We start from the raw sequence: 21,689 nt of genomic DNA, 5'->3' as shown, positions 1-21,689 counted from the left end.
ATATGGCCGGGCAGCGAAAACGCACCCAGATTCAGTCTCAGACTTTAGAATCTTACTTTGGTGACAAAGAAGACCAAAACATACAGCCAGAAGAAGTCAACAGGGTCAGGGAGCTTACAACAAGGGCCTCCAAGAAAAACATGAACTTGTCTCAGGCCATGGAAGAGCTCAAAAAGGATTTGGAGAATCAAGTTAGAGAAGTAGAGGAGGAATTGGGAGGAGAAATGAGAAGGATGCGAGAAAGCCATGAAAAACAAGTACAATGACTGCTAAAGGAGACCCAAAAAAATGCTGAAAAATACACTGAAGAAAACAACACCTTAAAAAATAGACTAACTCAAATGGCCAAAGAGGTCCAAAAAGCCAATGAGGAGAAGAATGCCTTGAAAGGCAGAGTTGGCCAAGTGGAGGAGGAGGTCCAAGAGACCATTGAAGAAAATACTACCTTAGAAATTGGATTGGAGCAAGTGGAGGCTGGTGACTTGATGAGAAATCAAGATGTTGTAAAACAGAATCAAAGGAATGAAAAACTGGAAGACAATGTAAAATGTCTCATTGGAAAAGCCACTGACCTGGAAAATAGATCCAGGGGAGATAATTTAAAAATTATTGGACTACCTGAAAGCCATAATAAAAAAAGAGCCTAGATATAATCTTTCAAGAAATTATCAAGGAGAACTGCCCGGATATTCTAGAGCCACAGGGCAAAATAGAAATTGAAAGAGTCCACCGATTGCCTCCTCAGATAGATCCCAAAAAGAAATCTCCTAGGAATATTGTCGCCAAATTCCAGAGCTCCCAGATCAAGGAGAAAATATTGCAAGCAGCCAGAAAGAAACAATTTGAGTATTGTGGAAACATAATCAGAATAACCCAAGATCTAGCAGCTTCTGCATTAAGAGATCGAAGGGCTTGGAGTGCGATATTCCCGAGGTCAATGAAGCTAGGATTAAAACCAAGAATCACCTACCCAGCAAAACCGAGTGTCATGCTCCAAGGCAAAATATAGATTTTCAATAAAATAGAGGACTTTCAAGCTTTCTCAGTGAAAGGACCAGAGCTGAATAGAAAATTTGACTTTCAGGCACAAGAATGAAGAGAAGCATGAAAAGGTTTTTTGTCTGTCAAATTTGTTTCCTAGATCTCTTTCCTGAAAGCTTAGTACCCTCCATCTGCAGATGCCTGAACATTTAAGCTGGATGTCACCCTCTGTCCATGATTGTAATGTGTCACCCTTTGACCTGACAACTGTGATGTGTCACCCCTGGACCTGGCTTCAACCAAGCTCTGGATGCCAGCTAAAGAACTGACCACTTGAATGGGACTCTGGACCTCTTGGGTGGAGACAGCTCTATATCCAAATTCAGCAGGAAGCAGCTATGGAGGACGAGACCTTCATCCTTTACCCCAAGATTCTGAGCTCCATTTGTTCAAGGGGCGGGGGGAGGGGGGAATGATGATATTGTTTTACATGCTTCTTTTGTGTTATCCCTGTGTGTTGGCAATCACAATGGGCTCTTTGCACTCAGTTCAACCAAGTGCCCTTGAAGAGTTTGACCTTTGTTTCCTTGATTAGATTGGGAGTCCTTGGTGACCTCCTTGCCTCAGGGGAGGGCCTAGTTTACATAGGTTTGAGTAGCATGTTTGGGACATCAGAGGCTTTTAGACTATGTGGTCGCCTCTTTGTGACGATTTCAGGTCATGTGAGTAAGTCGCATGCGTGACTCACCCTTGACCCTGAAAAAGATATAAAACCACGGATTGGCTTTCTCTTTTTTGGAGCTCTTACCCACAGTCGTGGTGGCACGTGACTCTGGGCCAGCCCTTGTTATGAGCTCCCAGGATGAACTTAGATGTTGGTAACTGTGAATTGTATTTGGTATTTAAGAGATCAAAGGGCTCGGAATACAATATTCTGGAGGTCAATGGAGCTAGGATTAAAACCAAGAATCACCTACCCAGCAAAACTGAGTATCATGCTCCAAGGCAAAATATGGATTTTCAATAAATAGAGGACTTTCAAGCTTTCTCGGTGAAAAGACCAGAGCTGAATAGAAAATTTGAATTTCAAACACAAGAATCAAGAGAAGCATGAAAAGGTAATCAAGAAAAAAGAACAAGAAAAAGAAATCGCAAAGGACTTACTAAAGTTGAACTGTTCTGTTTACATTCCTACAGGGAAAGATGATGTGTATGATTCATGAGACCTCAGTATTAGGGTAGCTGAAGGGAATATGCATATATGTATATATATATATATATATATATATATATATATATATATATATATATATATATATATATATACACACACATGTATATATGTGTGTGTGTGTATGTATATGTGTGTGTGTGTATGTATGTATATATATATGTGTATATATATACACATAGAGAGAGAGAGGGCGCAGGGTGAGTAGAAGATGAAGGGATGATATCTAAAAAATAAAATCAAATTAAGTGATGAGAGAGGAATATATTGAGAGAGGGAGAAAGGGAGAGATAGAGTGGGGTAAATTATCTTGCATAAAAGTGGCAAGAAAAAGTAGTTCTGTAGGAAGGGAAGGTGGGGCAGGTGAGGGGAAATGAGTGAATCTTGCGCTCATCAGATTTGACCTGAGGAGGGAATAGCATACACACTCAATTGGGTATCTTACCCCACAGGAAAGAAGGAGGAAGAAGATAAAAAAGGAGGGATGATAGAAGGGAGGGCAGATGGGGGAGGAGGTAATCAAAAACAAACACTTTCGAAAAGGGACAGGGTCAAGGGAGAAAACTGGATAAAGGGGGATAGGTTAGGAAGGAGCAAAATATAGTTAGTCTTTCACAACATGAGTATTGTGGAAGGGTTTTACATAATGATACGAATGTGGCCTATGTTGAATTGCTTGACTTCTTAGGGAGGGTGGGTGGGAAGGGAAGAGGGGAGAGAATTTGGAACTCAAAGTTTTAAAAGCAGATGTTCAAAAACAAAAAAAAAGTTTTTGCATGCAACTAGAAAATAAGATATACAGGCAATGGGGTGTAGAAATTTATCTTGCCCTACAAGAAAGGAAGGGAAAAGGGGATGGGAGGGGAGTGGGGTGACAGAAGGGAGGGCTGACTGGGAACAGGGCAACCAGAATATACGCCATCTTGGAGTAGGGGGGAGGGTAGAAATGGGGAGAAAATTTGTAATTTAAACTCTTGTGAAAATCAATGCTGAAAACTAAGTATATTAAATTAAATAAAGTAGAAAAAAAGAAAGAAAAAAAAGATTTAGAGACAGGCTCATTAATTACTCAGGAAACATTGATTTGCCTGATTCCAAGATCTAAACTGGCTCTCCCAAGACTGCTAAAGGATAATTATGACAATAAACACATATATAGGGTTCTCAACCAGTACAGGCTAAATGAAAGAAAATAAGGCTGTGTGTGCACATGGAGTAAGGACACAGAACAAGAGGGAAAAGAACTGGCTTCCAGCACCAGCCTGGCCACTAATCCAGCAATTCTCAAACTTTTTGTTCTCAGGATCCCTTTACATGCCTAAAAGTTATGAAGTACCTCTAGAAGTTTATGGCTATGTGGATTAACATTATCAATATTCACCATATTAGAAAGTAAAACTGATAATTTTATGGAAATATTTGTTCATTTAAAGTAATGATAAACTCATTACATGTTAACATAAATAACATATTTATGCAAGATAATTTTTCTAAAATGAAAATGTTTTACATATTTTACACATTTTTGCAAATCTCTCTATTGTCTGGCTTAATAGAAGACAGTTGGATTCTCAAAAAAAAAGATGGTTACAGGAAAGAAACAAACATAAATTTAGCTTCCTCAATCCACTTGATGTAATTAAAAGATATAAGAGGCAGGTAATAGATACTGAGGTAGAAAAGTCTGTGCCATTTAGACTTTTCAGGGTCACATTTATGGATTATAAAAGCATCCCCCTTTCAGGCTGTTGAGAATTAGCAAAAAAAAAATGTACCAATCCCAGTACCTTTTTCTCCTCTCACTTACTGATAGGGGTGAATGGAATGAACTGAGTGCTTGAAAGTGAAAGAACTGATCTTGGTAGCAATTGAGGTGTGGAGTTAGCTTTAAAAAAAAAGCAAGCTTTGGAGGAAAAATTGCTATTGAATTTGTTCTTCACCTTTTCTCTGATACCTCTTGAAGACTATAGTAGTTGGGTAGGGAGATATTTTCTCTGTTCTTTCCCCACCCCATAAGCAATGGTATCTTTCAGCAGATACACATAGTAGTGCCCAGAAGGGCAGGTAGAGCTGTGGAGCTGAGACCACCTGCAGAGTCAATTAGTAATAGGAATTGAGAGTCCAGTGCCTGGCTTTGGGAGCCTTCTTGAGATATGAAAGGTTAGAACTTGGTTCTTTACAAAATACAGAGCACTGCCCTATTTCAGAATTTTAGCTTAGCATCAAACTGGAGATGGTGGAGACCACAGTGACGCACTGGAACCAAAAACAGGCCCAGGGAGATCAGCAGAGCCATTCATCCAAGAAGAATACTATGAACATGAGGATACAAGAAAAAGACATTAGAAGAGCCCTATAGGTCCAGAGGTTGACTTGGCCACATGTATTCCCAATGGGCTTCCACTCTTCACACTGACACTGTGTATTTGTAGGAGAGTAGTTGCATTCTTTCTAGCAACAAAGAACTGGGAACAAAGTAGGTATGCCCATCAGTTGAGGAAAGGCTAAAAAACTGTGGTAAATAAATGTAATGTTACTGTCATAAGAAATGTTGAATATGAAGAATACAGAGAAACACTGGAAGACTTACATGAACTGATACAAAGAGAAGTAAGCAGACCCAGAAAAACAGTAATTCACCTGGATTCTTTTAATATCATCTTACTCTGTCATGTTGGTTAATCTGATTCTAATCTGTAGGTCCTTGATTCTAGTACCTCCTTGAGGGCAGCCACTTTTTAGTTTGTGTCTTTGTATCCCAAGAACATAGCACAGTGCATTATAGATGTTTAATTAATATTTGTTGAATTGAACTGTACCTGGCTTAAAGTAGGAATTTCACAAATACTTGCTGAATCCGATAGGTTTTTACTCCTCTGATTGCCTGTTTCTGATTTTGGTCAGTATCTTATCTGTGTTTTCCTGCCATTATGTTATGATTTTGGCACTTTCCAAAGTTCCTGACTTGCCTCCTCCCTCTGGATTATGTCCCTGAGATGTCCTTTGTCTTCTAGAAACTCAATATTGACACAAACTATTTTCCTGGCTCAGGCAAACCAACCCAGACATCCTCCATTGTGATGGTTTGTTGGTTCTTAGTCCAACAATGAGCTTCCCTGCACCTGTCTCTGGTTCTTCTCTGCCCTCCAGTGGTTCCTTGTAGCATTAATCCACCCTTGCTGCAGGTTGACATTTTATGTTTGAAGTAATAAGGAATTTGCAAAAGAGGCTGAGTTGGACATGGACAGTGACTCTTTTCTGGACAGGAATTCCTTAGGTGTGAGCAAAGTTTGAAAACGGTTTCGCTTTTTCCAATTAAAAACCAACCTACAAAATTTTCCATACTCACTCCAGTATTTTGCAAATATTTCAATAAACTCTGACAGGTAAAATACTGGAATACTTACCTATGGAACTAATAGACCCTTAAGCACTTTTAAAATATAATAAACATACATAAACATGTAATCGAAAAACTAAATTCAGGTGCTTGGATATTGGCTAGACTCCATCTAATCTCTTCAATCCCACCCCTCTTGCAGCAATGAATTAGTATGTTACCATACTGAAACCAAAGTGCAAAGTTGGATATGATTTCAAAAGTGCTCCTGGTTTAGCTTGCTTTCAAAGAAAGAAAAAAAATAGCCAAGAGGAGAGGTCATTATAAAGATATGTCTTTTCTTGTTAAGCCCTTAGGTAATCTTTCAAAATATCAAACTTCTTCCCTATATGGTAATCTTGGCACATAAATACAGGGGACAGCGACAAAACTACTCAAACTTCACTCTTGTGGCAATACCTAGGTCATTCTGATTCATGTCCTTCTCTCAGTAAAGTTATGCCTTAGGTCATTTTTGTTTTTGCCACCCTTCCACCTCCCCTTTCAGATAACTGTCTTCATTCTAGATACCTATCTGGTTTCCAATTCCTTCGGTGTCTCCTCTGTCTTATGTACCAATCAAAAACTCAATTAGCTCTTAGCTTCTAATAGTATAAGGTATTAAAATATTTGGAGGGTTTTGTCTTTCTACTCTGTGTCCAGTAAAGTTCCTTGTACACAGTAGGTACTAAATAAATGTTTGCTTAATTGAACTACCTAATAGCCAGGAATATTTGCAAGAGATTCCTAAAGAAAGAGGGGAAGGGAATAAGCATTTATATAGCACCTATGATCCTCATTGCAGGCTTGTGAGATATATCATCCCCATTTTACAGTTGAGGAAACTAAGGAAAACAATGTAAGTGACATTCCCTAGGACTGAAACTCCATCGAATATGAGAATGAAAAAATCATGTGACAACAACAATCTCCTCAAAGTCCAACGCATTTTCTATGTCTTATGTGAGGCAAAGTGAAGGGATGTTGGCTATTGTAATGTATAGCCGGATCCCTACAGTATCATGAAGGTCTGGCAGGAACCCTGAAACATTGGCCAACTGGGCTCTGATGAGGCCATCAATTGTGTTAACACCCTGTCTATTTTAAATATATATATATATATAATATATATATATACATAATATATAAATATATAACACAACATAAATATGAAAATAAACATAATAATTTATAAAATTTATGAATTATAAAATTTATGAATATAAATATAAATCTGTTGCATAGGGCTACAAGACCAGCCCTATTCAAAACTGTTTTGATAATCAGTTTGACACAGTAGCAGGTGTTGCTCCTTTGTATTGTGCAAGATAAACTGGAACAACTCAGAAATAGCAATTACTCCCACCCCACCCCACCCCACTTTGCTGGAAACCGTTTGGTGAAATTGGCACTAACCACCAAAATGGAGAAACAATTGGTATGCATGAAATAAACAGAAGACATGAACATCTTCATTATGGATCAGTATTATGTCATAACAAGATTAGAAACAGATCTCATGCTTTACAGAGGTGGATAGCGTACTTATTTTATCAGCCCAAGTCACGCAATAACATATTACTGACCAGTGAATAGAAATCATAAAAAATGACTTTTTCCTTAAATTTAGATTAAAGATAATAAGAGGTTAGATCTACTAAAGGTTAGAGCTACTAAAAGTCCAAAGAGGGATGTGTTGAATATTGAGCTCATCGAAAAATCTTCACTTAATGAAAATTGTAGAAATTATACCAAACAACAAAATTAATCACAAAATCAACTCATATCTCAAATAATTTTGAAAAGGAGATGGGCATACATAGACTGGAATTCCAAGAAGCCCCTTTTCAGTTTAATTGCATAAATCCAAAGAGCCAACAAATGCTAAAACAGAGTACTTTGAGAAAACTGGTTTTTGCTAGAAATATATTCTCTCACAGTTTTTGACAAAAAGTCTAAAAACATGTTAGGACCTGCACACAGCAGTATACGTGACAGCTTTCACTTTTCTATAGTAAGACCATAGGAAGGTGGAGCTATCAAGGAATTTTCCTGGATAGGTGTCAAACACTGCTTTGATAGAATAAACTTGAGGAATAATTTAAAACTGTGGAAAGGCACTGATGGAGATTACATCAAAATATAGTTGGAACACGGAGTTGAAAAATTAAAAGTCACCTTGTCCAATTAATAGCAATAAAAAAGAAATGTGGAAATGAATCTAGAATATAAAAGGCCATCACAAACTTGAGATTCTGTTAATAAGAAATTGAATGAAAGCCCAAAGTTTAAAACAATGCAAGAAGTTAAAGCAGCACAAAAAATAAACCACTTGACATCAAAAACTTGATGACAGAGATTCGAGAAATAAAGCAACCGGAGGTAAGAGAGAACCACAAAGAAGGAGGTTATAGAAAATTTCTGGTCATCTCTATGGCCACAAGAAATCTAGGACAACAGAAATCCAAGCTGAATCAAAACTTGTACACTATAATATAGTTACATACCCTCCAGTGGATAACCCCCCTCAATCACCTCTCTTAACCAATCTGAAATTTTTTCTTTTCTACTGACTTCTTCCCTACTGCCTTCAAACATGCCCAACTCTCCCAAATCCTTAAAAGCAAAATAAACAAACAAAAAAAAACCCTCTTCACTAGAGCCTGCCATCCCCTTAAGCTATTATCATATCTCTTTTCTGTTTCTCAGCTAAACCCTCTGGAGAAGGTGCCAATACTCATTGTTTCTACTTCCTCTTCTCTTGCTTACTCCTCAACCCTTTTCAGGCTGCCTTCCAATACCATTACTCAACTGAAAAAATTGCTCTCTCCCAAGTTAGCAGGGGTCTCTTAATCACCAGATCTTATGGTCTTTTCTCATTTTTCTTTCTTTTTGATCTCTCTGCTTCATTTGACACTATTTGCCCCATTCCCCTTCTGAATATTTCTCAGTTTCCTTTGCTAGCTCATCATTATTTCATACCCTCTCCCTTACTTGGATGTTTCCAAGGTTCTGTCTTCTTAACTCTTCTTACATTTTCTTTCTGACCACTTCAGCTCTCATTGGTTTAATTCTCATCCCTATGTAGGTGACTCACAGATCCATATTTCCAGCCCCAATCACACCCTTGAGCCCCATCAACAACTACCTATTAGACATTTCCTACTGGATGTCCCAGAGACATCTCAAACTCAAAACATTCAAAACAGAACTCATTACTTTTCCCCAAACCTACCCATCTACCCAATGTCCTTATTTCTGTTGAAGGTGCCATTGTCCTTCCAGTCTCCTGGGGTCATAACTTCAGTATTACTATTGATTTCTCATCCTCTCACACACCACATATTCAGTCAGTTGGCAGATCCACTTCCACATCTTTCCATTCCCTCCCCATCTCCCTACTTACAAAGCTACTGCCTTAATATAGGCTCTCATCCTCTCTTGCCTAGACTACTACAGTAGCCTCATGATTGTTCTCTCTGGCTCTGATCTCTGGTCTCCATACAACTGCCAAAGTGATTTTTCTTAAGTGTTGATCTGACCAGGTTGTTAACCTACTGAATAAGCTCCAATGAATCACAATTGCCTCTAGGATAATATAGGAACTCCTGCTGAGATTTGAAAGTCCTTCACAGTCTGGCCCCAACCTGTATTTCCAGCTTCACTGTACAGCACTCCCCTTCCACTTGCTTTCTATAAGAAAGTCAAATTGGCCTTGTCTCTGTTCCTCAAACACAGCATTCCATCTCTATGACTATGCACCAGCTCTTATTCCTAGAATGCACTCCCTCCTCACCTCCACATCTCTTCCTCCAAGATATAGTTCAAACATTTGTTGTTGTTCAGTCATGTCCTACTCTTCCTGAGCCCATTTGGGGTTTTCTTGGCAAAGATATTGGAGTGGTTTTCCATTTCCTTCTCCAGCTCATTTTACAGATGAGGAAACTGAGGCAAACCATGTTAAGTGACTTGCCCAGAGTCACGTAGCTAATAAGTGTCTGAAGCCAGATTTGAACTCAGGTCTTTCTGACTTCAGGCCTTGTACTCTATTCACTGTGCCACCTAGCTGCCCTGCTCAAGCACATACACACACACACACACACACACATACACACACACACACACGCACCTTACGAAAACTGTTTTTAATAAATGTCACCATACCAAAGACTTGTAATCTGCAAAGTACATGGAATAAAAAATATTGTACATGAAGCCATTCCTGATCCCTCTCACTACCTTGTATTTATTTGTATTTATTCTCCTTACGTTTGCCTATTTGCCTCACCTAATGTAATATAAGCTCCTTTGGAATAAGGTTTCCTTCATTCTTTGTATTTTTCCCCTAGTGCCTAAAACAATGACTTATATAGAGTAGGTACTCAACAAATGCTTATTGATTGGTCACGGCAGATAACTAAGATCTTAGCTTCTCCACAAAACTGGAAAGCACCTAGGCTGGATAAGATTCATAATTAATGTCTCAAACGCTTTGGAGGGGTGTATAAATTACTAATAAAGTACTTTATCAATATTCTCTTAGATGCAAATCTGAGGCAACATTTATTAATAAAAGGAATCACACAACTATTAGCAAAATACATGAATACCAATGATTCCTCCAAATATAGGCCAATTATAAGCTTATTTTTGTACAAAGTTTTCACAGCTTGCATCACTAAAATTAATATATAAATACAAGAAAATAATACATTGATTGAGGGGTTCAAAGTCTGGGGAGTATCACTATCAGCTTATTAATAGTCCCCTAATTATTAAGCAAGCTTCCCGAAAGTTCCATAACTGCCTTTGTGGACTCTCACAAATCCTTTGACTCAGTTCCACACTCATGTATTTTTTGTGTACTACAAGTATATAAAATGGACTCAAATATAGTAAGAAGCTAGAATATTTGATGTCCACATGGAAAATTACTCTTTATTTAAAACATGCCACCAGAAAAGTAATGTCAAAAATCACTGCCATAAAATGTGGCATTTTTCAAGAAGAGAGTTTAGCCTAACTTGGTTCTGCCTAGCTTTAAATACAGTGTCATTTTTCCCAGATAGAACTTAGTATGGCTTCTAATTCAAAGAGGTATTTGAATCAAAACATATTAGTTATCACTTTATGTAAAAGTATGATGTCAGCCTATATGGCAACCACAGAAAAATTCATTAAACAGTTCCTTAATCTGATAGAATCTCTCTATAGTGATCTCAGAATATCATTTGAACTCATGAAGCAAAAGGTCTTAATGCAAACCAAGGAAAGACAGAGACTTAAGATATTAAGCTTGAACTAAGATGTCACATTGAACTAAGGGATGAAAGTGATACAAACCAATATCTCGGTCTCTGTCAGGCAAGGCACATAGAGCCTAAAGGTATCAAAGAAAAAGGTATAACTGAATATGTTAAGAGGCTTATTAGCAGCCTGAAATCAAAGTTGAATGGGAAGAACATATTTAAAACAATTAATACCAATACAGTGCCAGCCTAAATGTATACTTTCAGGCTCAAAAATGGACCGTAACATAATTTTAAAGCTTCCTTCCCCAAAAGGGCATTAGCCAAACATAGGGCCCATCACCTTAGATAGCTATGGAAATATTTAACACTTATCAAAAAGGAGGAAGAGTATTATAGATAGATGTTCTTAGAGTACATGATAAACAGGTTTAAAAAAATCCTATATAAACACTTTTGGAACAAGCAAACACCACTGAGTAATAGTAAAGGTGGTAATAGTTACATGCCAATAGATTTGTTGCATATAATTGAAAGCAGTTTAACTCTGGATGGAGCCTTTAGGCTAAGATCTAAGCATAGAAATAAAAGGACAACATTCACATAAGCTCACTCAATGCTATTAAGAAAGACTTGAAGAAATGCTGAATTGTAGATTTATTCATGGCAATGGAGGGGGTTTTGATGGCAATTCAGGACTAAGTGATAACCAGCAGAAAGAACAGAAGGAGCTTGGATTTAGTGATCAATGCCCATCATACATGAAAATGGTACAAACTATGTGTAATACAAGGAAAATTAGGAACCCCTGAGTAACCCCTAGCTATTGACAAGTACCCCCAGAAAGAATGGACTTAGATATCTTTGGCATTTAGCAAGCCCCCTAGGATCCAGTGACTCCTTCCTGGAATGTCAATAGATAGGACCATCCCACTGAGAGATAACTTGACAGACCCTTCCTGGGAGATATCCCTGGGACTCTGTGACTCCACCAAGGAATGTAAATGAGATTATCCCACTAGTAAGATAACCTGACTGAATCTTTTGATCAGCCAGGACCTTTGTTCCTCTTCCCCCTACTCTGTACCCCCATATCCTATATAAGCCAAGCCATCACCCCAACACATTTGCCATTGATTTGTGGTGCCGTACCCCGATGGCCGCCGGCTAATAAATTCTCCACTTAAAACTTATACTCTGTGGTGTGTCTCGCTCGCTTCTGGTACAACAATGCAACACATAACTGTAGAGTATAAAACTTAGCACCAGTGAAATACCTTGTAAAATATGACCTGGCCGGAATTATGTAAGAGAAATTCATTATCTTTCATGGACTGATAGACAACACATCCTTGTACTAAAAATACAGAACTCAAGACATGCTGATGAATTCAATCAATAGATTTTACTGGACCTGAACCATTGTCACAGACCGAACTGTTGCGCACATTTGCTCAGACTTAATGTTGATCCAGAAGAACTTCAGAATAATTTCTTGAATAGATGTCACCATCCCAAATACTCATAATGTCCAAGCTACATGTAATTTTAACAAGCTTTGAAAATATAGAGATGATGCATGCAGGGAGATCAAAATCCTCTTATTCATCAGCTTCTAGAAATGTGGGGAGGATGCTTTCAGTGAGCCTACAGAGGAGGAGCTTATGTCCTAATATTTTTATTCAACTACAGCAAATAATGTATCCATCTGTGGAAGAATCTGTAGAATATTAACATAGGGAAATGGGGGGCATATATAGAGAGGGGCCCCAAGTGTGGCAAGACCTGTCCCTATGTAGCTCAAAGGAAGGCAGAATAGATATCGCCAGTCTCTTCACCCACTGCTCCAAAGGAGACTTTCATTTCTGTCAGGAAGGGAAGGAGGAGGTTGGGGGAGGTCACTCTGCTCAGAGACAGGGGGTGCCGGACTAGAAGTGTATCTATCCACTCCCTTAAATATTGTTAGTCTAGGCCCTAGATTACTAGGGGATAAGATTTGATTCAAGCTAACTTTTGATTATTTTGTCATTTCTGGGAAAAAGGAGACCCCAAGCTCTCTATCCAAGGTTTGATCTCTTTCCCACCTCATACCATTTCCACAATAAACACAAATAGAGGATAGCAAAGAAACCCATTTATCCAAATCACGGTAAAACAGAAATCAGAGAAGGTATAAATAGGAAAATATATAACAGAGTGAAAGAGTTTTCCTAATGAGAATGAGTTAACTCAGCTCAACTGAGAGAGCGTGTCCTAGATCTCACTTATGAAACTTCCCGTGGTCTTGAGTGCAGCAAGCTGGGAATAGGGACATGATGGAGACTGCCAGCTCCTCTCATGTCTTGCCAGAATCTTTTCTTTCAGTAAAACCTGAAGTAGGGTTCTTCTCTCTCAAAGCTAGAAGTCAGGAGCACTCAAAGTGACTTGAGAGTTGAAGGACACTTGACGCCTGACCAGAAGACTGGCCCTAAAGATTCCTAAAGGAGGACTCCCCATTGGTGAGTCTGGGACAGGGGACTGGCAAAGGCTGGAGCTCTCTTGTCTCTGGCCAGCTCTGTCTGTCCGCTTACACAGGGCAGGGCATTCATGTCCACCAATAAGGAGCGAGTCAGAAAACGATGGACTTTGGGACAAAGGTTACATTCAGTATAAAAGAATAGTAGCAGGGTAGCGACTGCCCCAGGACTGCTTCTATATAAACTCTCATCAGGAAAAGAGAACAAGACAAAAATAACAACAATGGATTGTACAGTAGTAAGAGAACAGGTCTTAGAGTCAGGAAGACCCAGGTCCACATTCTCCCTGTGAAGCATACTGATGGCATGCTCCTGGACAAATATCTTAAGTTCTAGCGAAGACTGGCCCAAAATGTAAGTTTTGGATGTATAAATGTCAAACCAATAAGGCAAATTAAACAAAAACAACCTTTTACTAAACATAGATAAATGTTAAATAAGAATATGCCAATGCAGCTCCCCAGTTCCCCCCACACAGGGATATAGCCAGGTTAATAAAAATGACCTTCACTAGCTTTCACTGGTTTTGCTTCAGATCAGGGTTTGGTCTATGATGGCCTACCCTGGCTGGCCTATGCTCATTCCTTTAGTGGACCAATGAGTTTTGGGACAAAGACTCCCCGCTCCTGTGAATGCCCAAGTTACCGCTTTCACACCCCACTGTCCACTAGTCTCCAGTTTTGTGAATTCTAAAAGCTACAGACTGATGAGACAGATGTCAGTGCCCAGGAAAATTGTATTCTAGGGAGTTTGGAAGTATTTAGAAAGGGAAGTAAATGGTGATCACTAGGAGCCAGCATGAGTGCACTAAGATGAAGTCCTGCAGGCCTCTCCTTTCCTTTTTTGACAGAGTTATTGGCCTGGTAGGTCACAGGAGGTTAGAGGCCATCCTTAACCACACTGGCTTTGGCAGTCCTGACTGGTGTCCCATGTGGTATGAATAGGGGTAATGTAAGGATTTCAATGCTAGTGATACTTTTCCCTCCAGAGTATGTATGTACTTATGTTGCAGTTTTTCAATATGAAAATAGACATGATTTCCTCTTATTTGGATCTAACAGTTCCCTGACTGCTGCCACCCCTCCCCCTAATTCTGGATATATGTGCTAGAAATATCACCCCCCTCCCAAACTGCTTGGAGCCATCTCTAACCCAGAGTTGTCTGTGGTAATGATTTTGGGTGCCCTCTTCAGACACGTGATGTATACACATACATGCACATGTGCACACACTTTCCTGTCTCCCAATCTATGTTGGTTTTGAATTCCCAAGACCTCTCCCCAACCCCCAGCTCAGTGCCATGAGCCAGACTCCATGGACCGTGTCTTGAAACAGACCCCTGGGGCCCAGTGGGGGTGGTCTCCTTCCAGGCCAGCCTGGCCAGGCAGGTCCCTGCCCTTGCCCCTGGTATGGGAGGGGTACAGCACCCCCACAATGCCTTTCTACTAGTCCATGTCGGCCCAGAGACCCGACCAGGGAGAGAAGGCGTGGGCACCTTCACACTTCCCTCCTTTGTCTATTATGTCATTCCAGCCGATTGCCCCGCTACGGAAGGTCCGCCCCAACTTTGTGCCTCCCATAAGTGTCGTTCCTTCTCTCTGCCCTCTTTCAGTGAAAAGACCCTTATGAGTTCCACTCACTGTACCGACAAAACTATCCCACAAAACTCTCCTCCCTCCCCCTTTGGAGATGCGAATAAACAGTGTGAACAGCCTGCCCCTAAAAAAAAAAAAAATAACCTTCACAGGAATAAAAAGTTCATTAAATGTGATGAGCTACTCTCCTTTCTAAGTTCCAGTTTATTTAAGATTTCCCACAATGAAGGGTCTAATAAATTCAACCTTTCCCCATTCTATTCATTTCCTTGCCTGGAATTCTCCCCCCTCCCCATCTCCTCCTCTTAGTTTCCCTTGATCCCCTCAAGTCCCAGTTAAAACCTCCTCTTCTGTGAGAAGCCTTTCCCCATCCACCTTAATGCCAGTGCCTTCCTTCCACTGATTATCTTCAATATATCTCACTTGTACATGGTTGTTTTCATGCTGTCTCTCGCCTTAAAATGTGAGCACCTCAAGTGCAGGGTCCGTCTTTTGTCTTTCTTTGTATCCCCAGGGCTTAGCGTAGTGACTGACACATAGGCGCTTAATGAATGCTTTTTGACTAACTGGTTCAACATCAGAAACCGATATGATTTTACCGGAGGAAATGACCCTAAAGTAGAGGTATTACCATCCACTTTGCCACTGCACCCTAGGGACAATGGGACTTCTCCATCTGACTCACCCCTGAAGCCTTCTATGCATACTGTTATACTTTGCTATTTGTCTCACCATTTTTAGTATCATACTTTGGCGCATAGTACTTTTTTTTTCCGTTTGTTCATTTATTCCTAGTCTCCATGACTGAGGGTCAGTTGTAAACTTTAAATCCTTAATGCCATGCAACCTAATCTGCCTCTTAGGACCCAAAGCCTAGGCCGGATAAACAATGCCACAAGGGCGCAGGCAAGGTCTCCCTGCCTCAGGCAGCGCTCTAGAACTAAAGATTGCAGAGGCGATGCTGAGCTGCATTAATCAGAGCTTCTTGGCTGGGAGTTCCCCAAAGCAATGGAATCCCTGGTTCAGACCTGCAGAATAGTCACTAACATTAAAGTTTTCCCAACAGGTCCCAGCCTGCATTGGCAGAAAGAGTGTCCTCCTCTGAGAGTTTCCTAGACTAATTAGTCCAGTCCCAGTCCCTGTTGCTGTTTACATAGTACTTGAAAGTTTACAAATCGCTTCACGTAGATACATAGTTTGAGCCTTACAACTTTGTGAGTTACAGACTAGACATCATTGTCGTCATTTTACAAAGAAGGAAACTGAGTCTTTGGGTGCTTAAGCGACTTGGTCATGGTCATATCCTGCAGCCCGTAAATAACAGGTAGGTCTTCCTGATTCTAACACTACCTACTACACCATGTTGCCCTCTGGCATATTGAAAAACGCTGGCCTATACTCACTAGACACAATTATTGCATGCTTTTGTGAAAACAATTTTCAACCAATAAATTATAATCTGCTTACGCACCAGAAAGCATCTTAAGGCACGTTAGTGACTTACTCTCAAAATAATTGACTTTCCCTCAAATATGAAATGGCAAAACTATTTGGAACTCATTTCTCTAGATAAGAAAGAGGGAAATTCTGGACAGTTTTAAAAGGAAAAAAAACCTTATTTGCCTGCTTTCCTTCCTTAACAGCTCATAAAAAGCAGACTTAAAGGACCCTGTCATCCATTTTACATTATACAGAACTGTGTGCTGTGTATGTTAGGCCTGCCTGTTAGCAAGTTTCAATCAAGTACCTAGATAGCCCTGTTCCTTAAGTCTTATATAGAGATGAGTTAAGACCGTGTGCTAGGATAAAATGAAATCCCATTGCCCTCTTCACTAAGTCAACCTTCCCTGGTGTCGGGAAGGAATGCTCTCTTCCACGTGGACAACAGAGCGGCGCATTCTTTCCTGCTCTCCTTTCCTTGTCTGACAGGCATAGTCCACAAACAGGAACGGAGCTGGGCTGTGATTCACATGATTGTAGTTATACCATCCACATAAATTAGCTTGGGCTTAAAATAAACCTAATAAAACTTGCTTCCCCTTTCTATTTCCTTTCTTTTCAGCTTTCAAAGGCATTTGTGTCTTAGAGGGAATTCCAAGAGCCTGTAGTGGGCTATAGCACCCTTATGTCAGAGCTTCTTTTATTGAACCACTTTTGTTTGTTGTTCAGGAGTTTCAGTCGTGTCTGATACTTCATGATCTCATTTGGGGTTTTCTTGGCAAAGATACCCGAGTGGTTCACCATTTCCTTTTCTAGCTCATTTTATAGATGAGAAAATGGAGGTAAACAGGGTTAAGTGACTTGCCCAGGGTCACATAGCTAGTAAGTATCTCAGGACGGATTTTAACTCAGTTCATCCCGACTCCAGGCCCAGAGCTCTATCCACTGGGCCACCTAGCTGCCCTTTATGAAGACCATATCCATGCAATTGTTAGAAGTTCCTTTCTTCTTTACTTCCCTCTCTCTTTCCCACCCTCCTTTCCTTCCTTCCCTCTTTTCTCCCTTCCTTCCTTCCTTCCTTCCCTCCCTCCTTCCTTTATTTCCTTCCTTTTCTCCTTCCCTTCCTTCCTTCCTTTTTTCTTCCTCCTTCCTTCCTTCCCCCTTTTTCTTCCCCTCCTTCCCTCTCTCCTTCCCTTCTTTCCTGCCTTGTTTCCTTCCTTCTCTCCTGTTTTCCCCAAAACTGCAAAAACTGCTATTCACTGCCCTAGAGACTAAGGGAGAAACAAAGATAAACAGGACAAAGACCATACCATGTAATAGCATTCACTAACTGTGCAGAGAATCATAGGATCATGAATTTAAAGCTGAAAGTGATCTCAGAGAGGATCTAGTCCAACTTCTTCCTTTTATGAATGAGAAAACTAAAGCCTACATAAATACGTACACCTGTACATAGATACACATGTGTGTATACATGCAATGTACACGTCTCTGTATGTTATAAGTATATGGATATATAAATAAGTATATATTATGTACATCTGTGTGTATGTGGTTATATGTGCATATATGTAGCACATGTAGCACACTTTCTGGGCTACTGTCCCAAGATGACACTGACAGTGGTGGTTTGGGAATCTCAGAGGGCCGCTCCTATTCCCAGGTTCAAAGGAGATGCCCTGCAGCTCACAAGCCCCCACTGGTGTGCTTCCTATTAACAAGAACCCAATAAAGACAATTATCTATTAGCAGAAGCATTTTCCAAGATGACATAGTAGTTGCAAAATTTCCCACTACGCCCTCCATTAACCTGAGCCACATTCTCTTACCCGCAGCAGCATCCATAAGAGTACTGAGCTCAGACTAAGAGTAGTGAGGAACACACATAGGGAACACATGCAGCCAAAGCAACTCACAATTGTGATATTGCAGGGCTCTCGTTTTTTCCCTCCTATTGGAGTCCTTACAAAACATCCCCTGGTTATCGCTTCGCTGCTGGTCTGGTTGCTCTGCTGGGCCCCTGAGCCCTATTGCTTTCTGTAGCTCGACCCTCAATTGCCAGAAAAACTCTTTCTCAAGTCTGTAGCTGGCTCTATTTTCTGCTGCCAGTGGACTTGGACTTTGAAGCTGCTTCTGGCCTCTTGTGACTCCCTCTCTGTATATCTCTCTGAACTGTGTGACTCTTCTTCCTCCTACATATAGTGTGTCCTACTGGCCATTTGCTCCATTTCAAAACAGCAGATCCGATTGGGGGCAGAGGGAGAGGAGAGAGAAAACCCCTCCTCCCAGAGCAATTGCTCCTGATTTGAACTCACCCCAACTGTCAGATTTTCTCCAGGGCTTAGATGTTGAAAGTCTCTGGAGTATAGCCTATTTTCAGCCCAGCCAATCACGTTGAAGCTTCTAATTCACTCGGAGAAAGGTGCTCCCCCTTCGTAAAGCAATCACCTCATTAACTCTGATCTCTAATCTTCTTTTTGGGTGTGTGTGAATAAAACTGTGGGAAACCGAGACCAAACACATCCCCTTTTATGTAGGTAAAATAAAAATACGAACGTGATAAGCACGTAAGAGGAATACTGGGAACAGGGAAAATAAGATGAGAGGAAAATGAAAATTTCCTGCACAGGAAGTAGGAAGGCTTGGTGGAGGGGGTGACGCTTGGGATGAACCTTGAAAGATGAGCAGGATATCAACGAGGTTGAAGACAAAGGGGTCGAAGAAGAGGACATTTAAGGAACAAAGAATAGCAAAGGTACAGGAAGGCTGCTTGTGAGATAGGAAATAGTCAAGACTGGCTAGAACATAAAGCGCTGTGCCGTGAGGCTGGAAAGGCTGAAGCTAAATTGTGAAGGGTCTTAAATGCCAGACGAAGGAACACGGACTTTGCTCCGTGGGTGCTCAAGTAGAGAAGTCATACGGGCGGACCTGGGTTTCCTGAAGACTAATCACATAATGGTGTTTAAAATAGTCTGGAGATAAGTAAAGAAATCTGTTGGGAAGGAAAGCCATTGTGGGAAGTTTGGAGGATTCAGAGACTAACGAGGCAAGGCTTCACACGTGATTGCATTTGTGGCATCAGAGAGATGGATGTTCCAAAGATCCTATGATATCCATAAGGAGATACAAGAAGATACAGGAACCAGACTGAGAAATCAAAGCACGGAATCACTTACAGTGTGCGATATGAGCTCTGGTGTTGCTGGAAGGGACCTTGGAAGTGGGGAACCCGAGTCCTACCAAGAAAAGTGACGGGAAGTACCAAGAGCCGGAGGCAAAAGCCAGGCCTAGAACCCAGTTTTCTTGATCCCTAGTGTGTTTTCCACTACACTAAAATTCAGATCTCCTGACTCTAACCAAGCCCGGCATTCTTTCCACTACACTTCATTGACTCCTCAAGGTGCAGCGTGCCAATGTTTTGTGGTCTGTGGGCTGCTGTTATGCGTAAGCACTGCCTTGTCTCACACTTCCACAATGCCCGACATGTGCTAATAATGGAATTTAGGCACCTCCAAATTTGTATAATTATTGTAGTCTGTACCATTTGTACATCCTCAGTCTAAAGTTGAAAGGCACCTCAGGGGCCATCTTATCCAACCTCCACCTTTTACAGATGAGAAACCAAAGCCAGAGAGATTACAAGAACAACGGGCGCAAAGTCACAGACATACTGTGCCAGCACCAGGATTTGAACTTGGGTCTTCTGACTTCAAAGCCAATGCTTTTTCCACTCATTGGCCATTTGCTATAGATCATGATGGCCTTTCCACCATGAAACTGGGAAAAGAGCTGTTCCCTTTTGGTTTCCTTCAGGTCCTGCTCCCTTCTGGTCTCTGCGGCACACGTTGGGGCCAAACCCTGCTTTGCCGAACAGGTAGTGAAGGATGGATATGGAGACGCTGCCAGACGTGGCTCTACTGGCCGCAGCTTTGTTCAGTTCATAGCCTCTGCCAGATGCTGTTCCTGGGCATGGCGTTTCTGTTGTGTGCTGCCAGGCCCGGCCCGCTGAGCAGATATGGCTGTTGAGTTTCCCTCTGACTTCAGCTTCTGACTTTGGCTGAATTCTTTGGCTATGGGGGCTATCTTTGCAACGCTCTTTCAAATAAAAAGCTAGGGGGCTTTTTTTAAATAGCTTTTTAAAGAAAGCAGTTGCTATTGCCTCAAGCAACAAAATGCCTTCCTATGGAACAAAGAAAAAAAACCAACCAAATAAACCCTGAGGTTGTTTCCCCCCCTCTTTCTCCCTTTTAGAGTGACCTCTCTTGTTTCCTCAGTGTCCACGCTACAAAGAACCCTCAGACATCTCATTTCTGTAGCAGGAGATTCTCAGCCCAGGTGCCAGGCTTTTTAGAACAAAGAGCAGGCACTCCTAGCTAAGCAGCTAATTCTTTGAGGCTCAAGTCTATTCTTAGGCTGCAAAATCCTGGTCCCTGAGCTTAGAGTCTCCATGGGCAACCTCATTCTAGCTCTTGGTGGGCATTCTATATCACTCTTGATTTTAATCTCTGAAGGCTAGACTGAAAGCTGCGTAAGGACATTTGTTCAATAGCCATCAAACAACTTTATTTGCCCGATAAGGACCAAACCGGTTTGGGGGATTCCTCACGCTATCCAATTCTAGCCTCTTACATCCTACCGTATAGATGAGTGGTTCCAAAACAGCCCCAGAGACAAAGCTAAGCCCAGGATGCAAGACCATTGTCTATTGGACTAGACATAGTCTGGTCTTTTCTATGCATATATAGCCAGCAAACCTTGAAAAGATTTTGAGCTGCTCCTACATTCCTCAAGTGACCATGTCCCTCCCCAGCTCCAAAAGTTTTAGTTGCTCCCAATTGCCCCTAGGATAAAATATGAATTTTTCTGTTTGACATTTCAAGCCCTTTGAACTCTCGCCCTGATTTATCTTTCCAGACTTATTTCCCATCACTTCCCTTTGCACACTCTACATTCCAACCAATCTGAGCTATTTACCGAACTGTCTTCATGAGACGCCATCTCTTCCTCCAAGTCTTTGCCTCGGCTGTCCACCATACTTAAAATGTTCTCACTGAACCTCTTGATGTCCCTTGCTTTCTTCAATGCTCAGCTCAGGCCCCATCATCTATATGAGGCCTTTCCTGATGCTTCCAAATTGACGCTCCCCTCCAAAAAATATTATTGCATATTTAGTTTGTACATCTCTTGTATTTTCTTATCTGTGTATTTACTGTCCCTCCCCCTCATTAGAATGTAAACTCCTTGAGGTCAGAGACCAATTCCATATCTATCTTTGCATCCCAAGTACCTAGCCTGGCA

The sequence above is a fragment of the Trichosurus vulpecula genome, chromosome 1 (assembly GCF_011100635.1).
Source record: "Trichosurus vulpecula isolate mTriVul1 chromosome 1, mTriVul1.pri, whole genome shotgun sequence".
NCBI lineage: Eukaryota > Metazoa > Chordata > Mammalia > Diprotodontia > Phalangeridae > Trichosurus > Trichosurus vulpecula.
The sequence above is the reverse complement of the archived record's forward strand: the minus strand, read 5'-3'. Positions refer to the sequence as shown.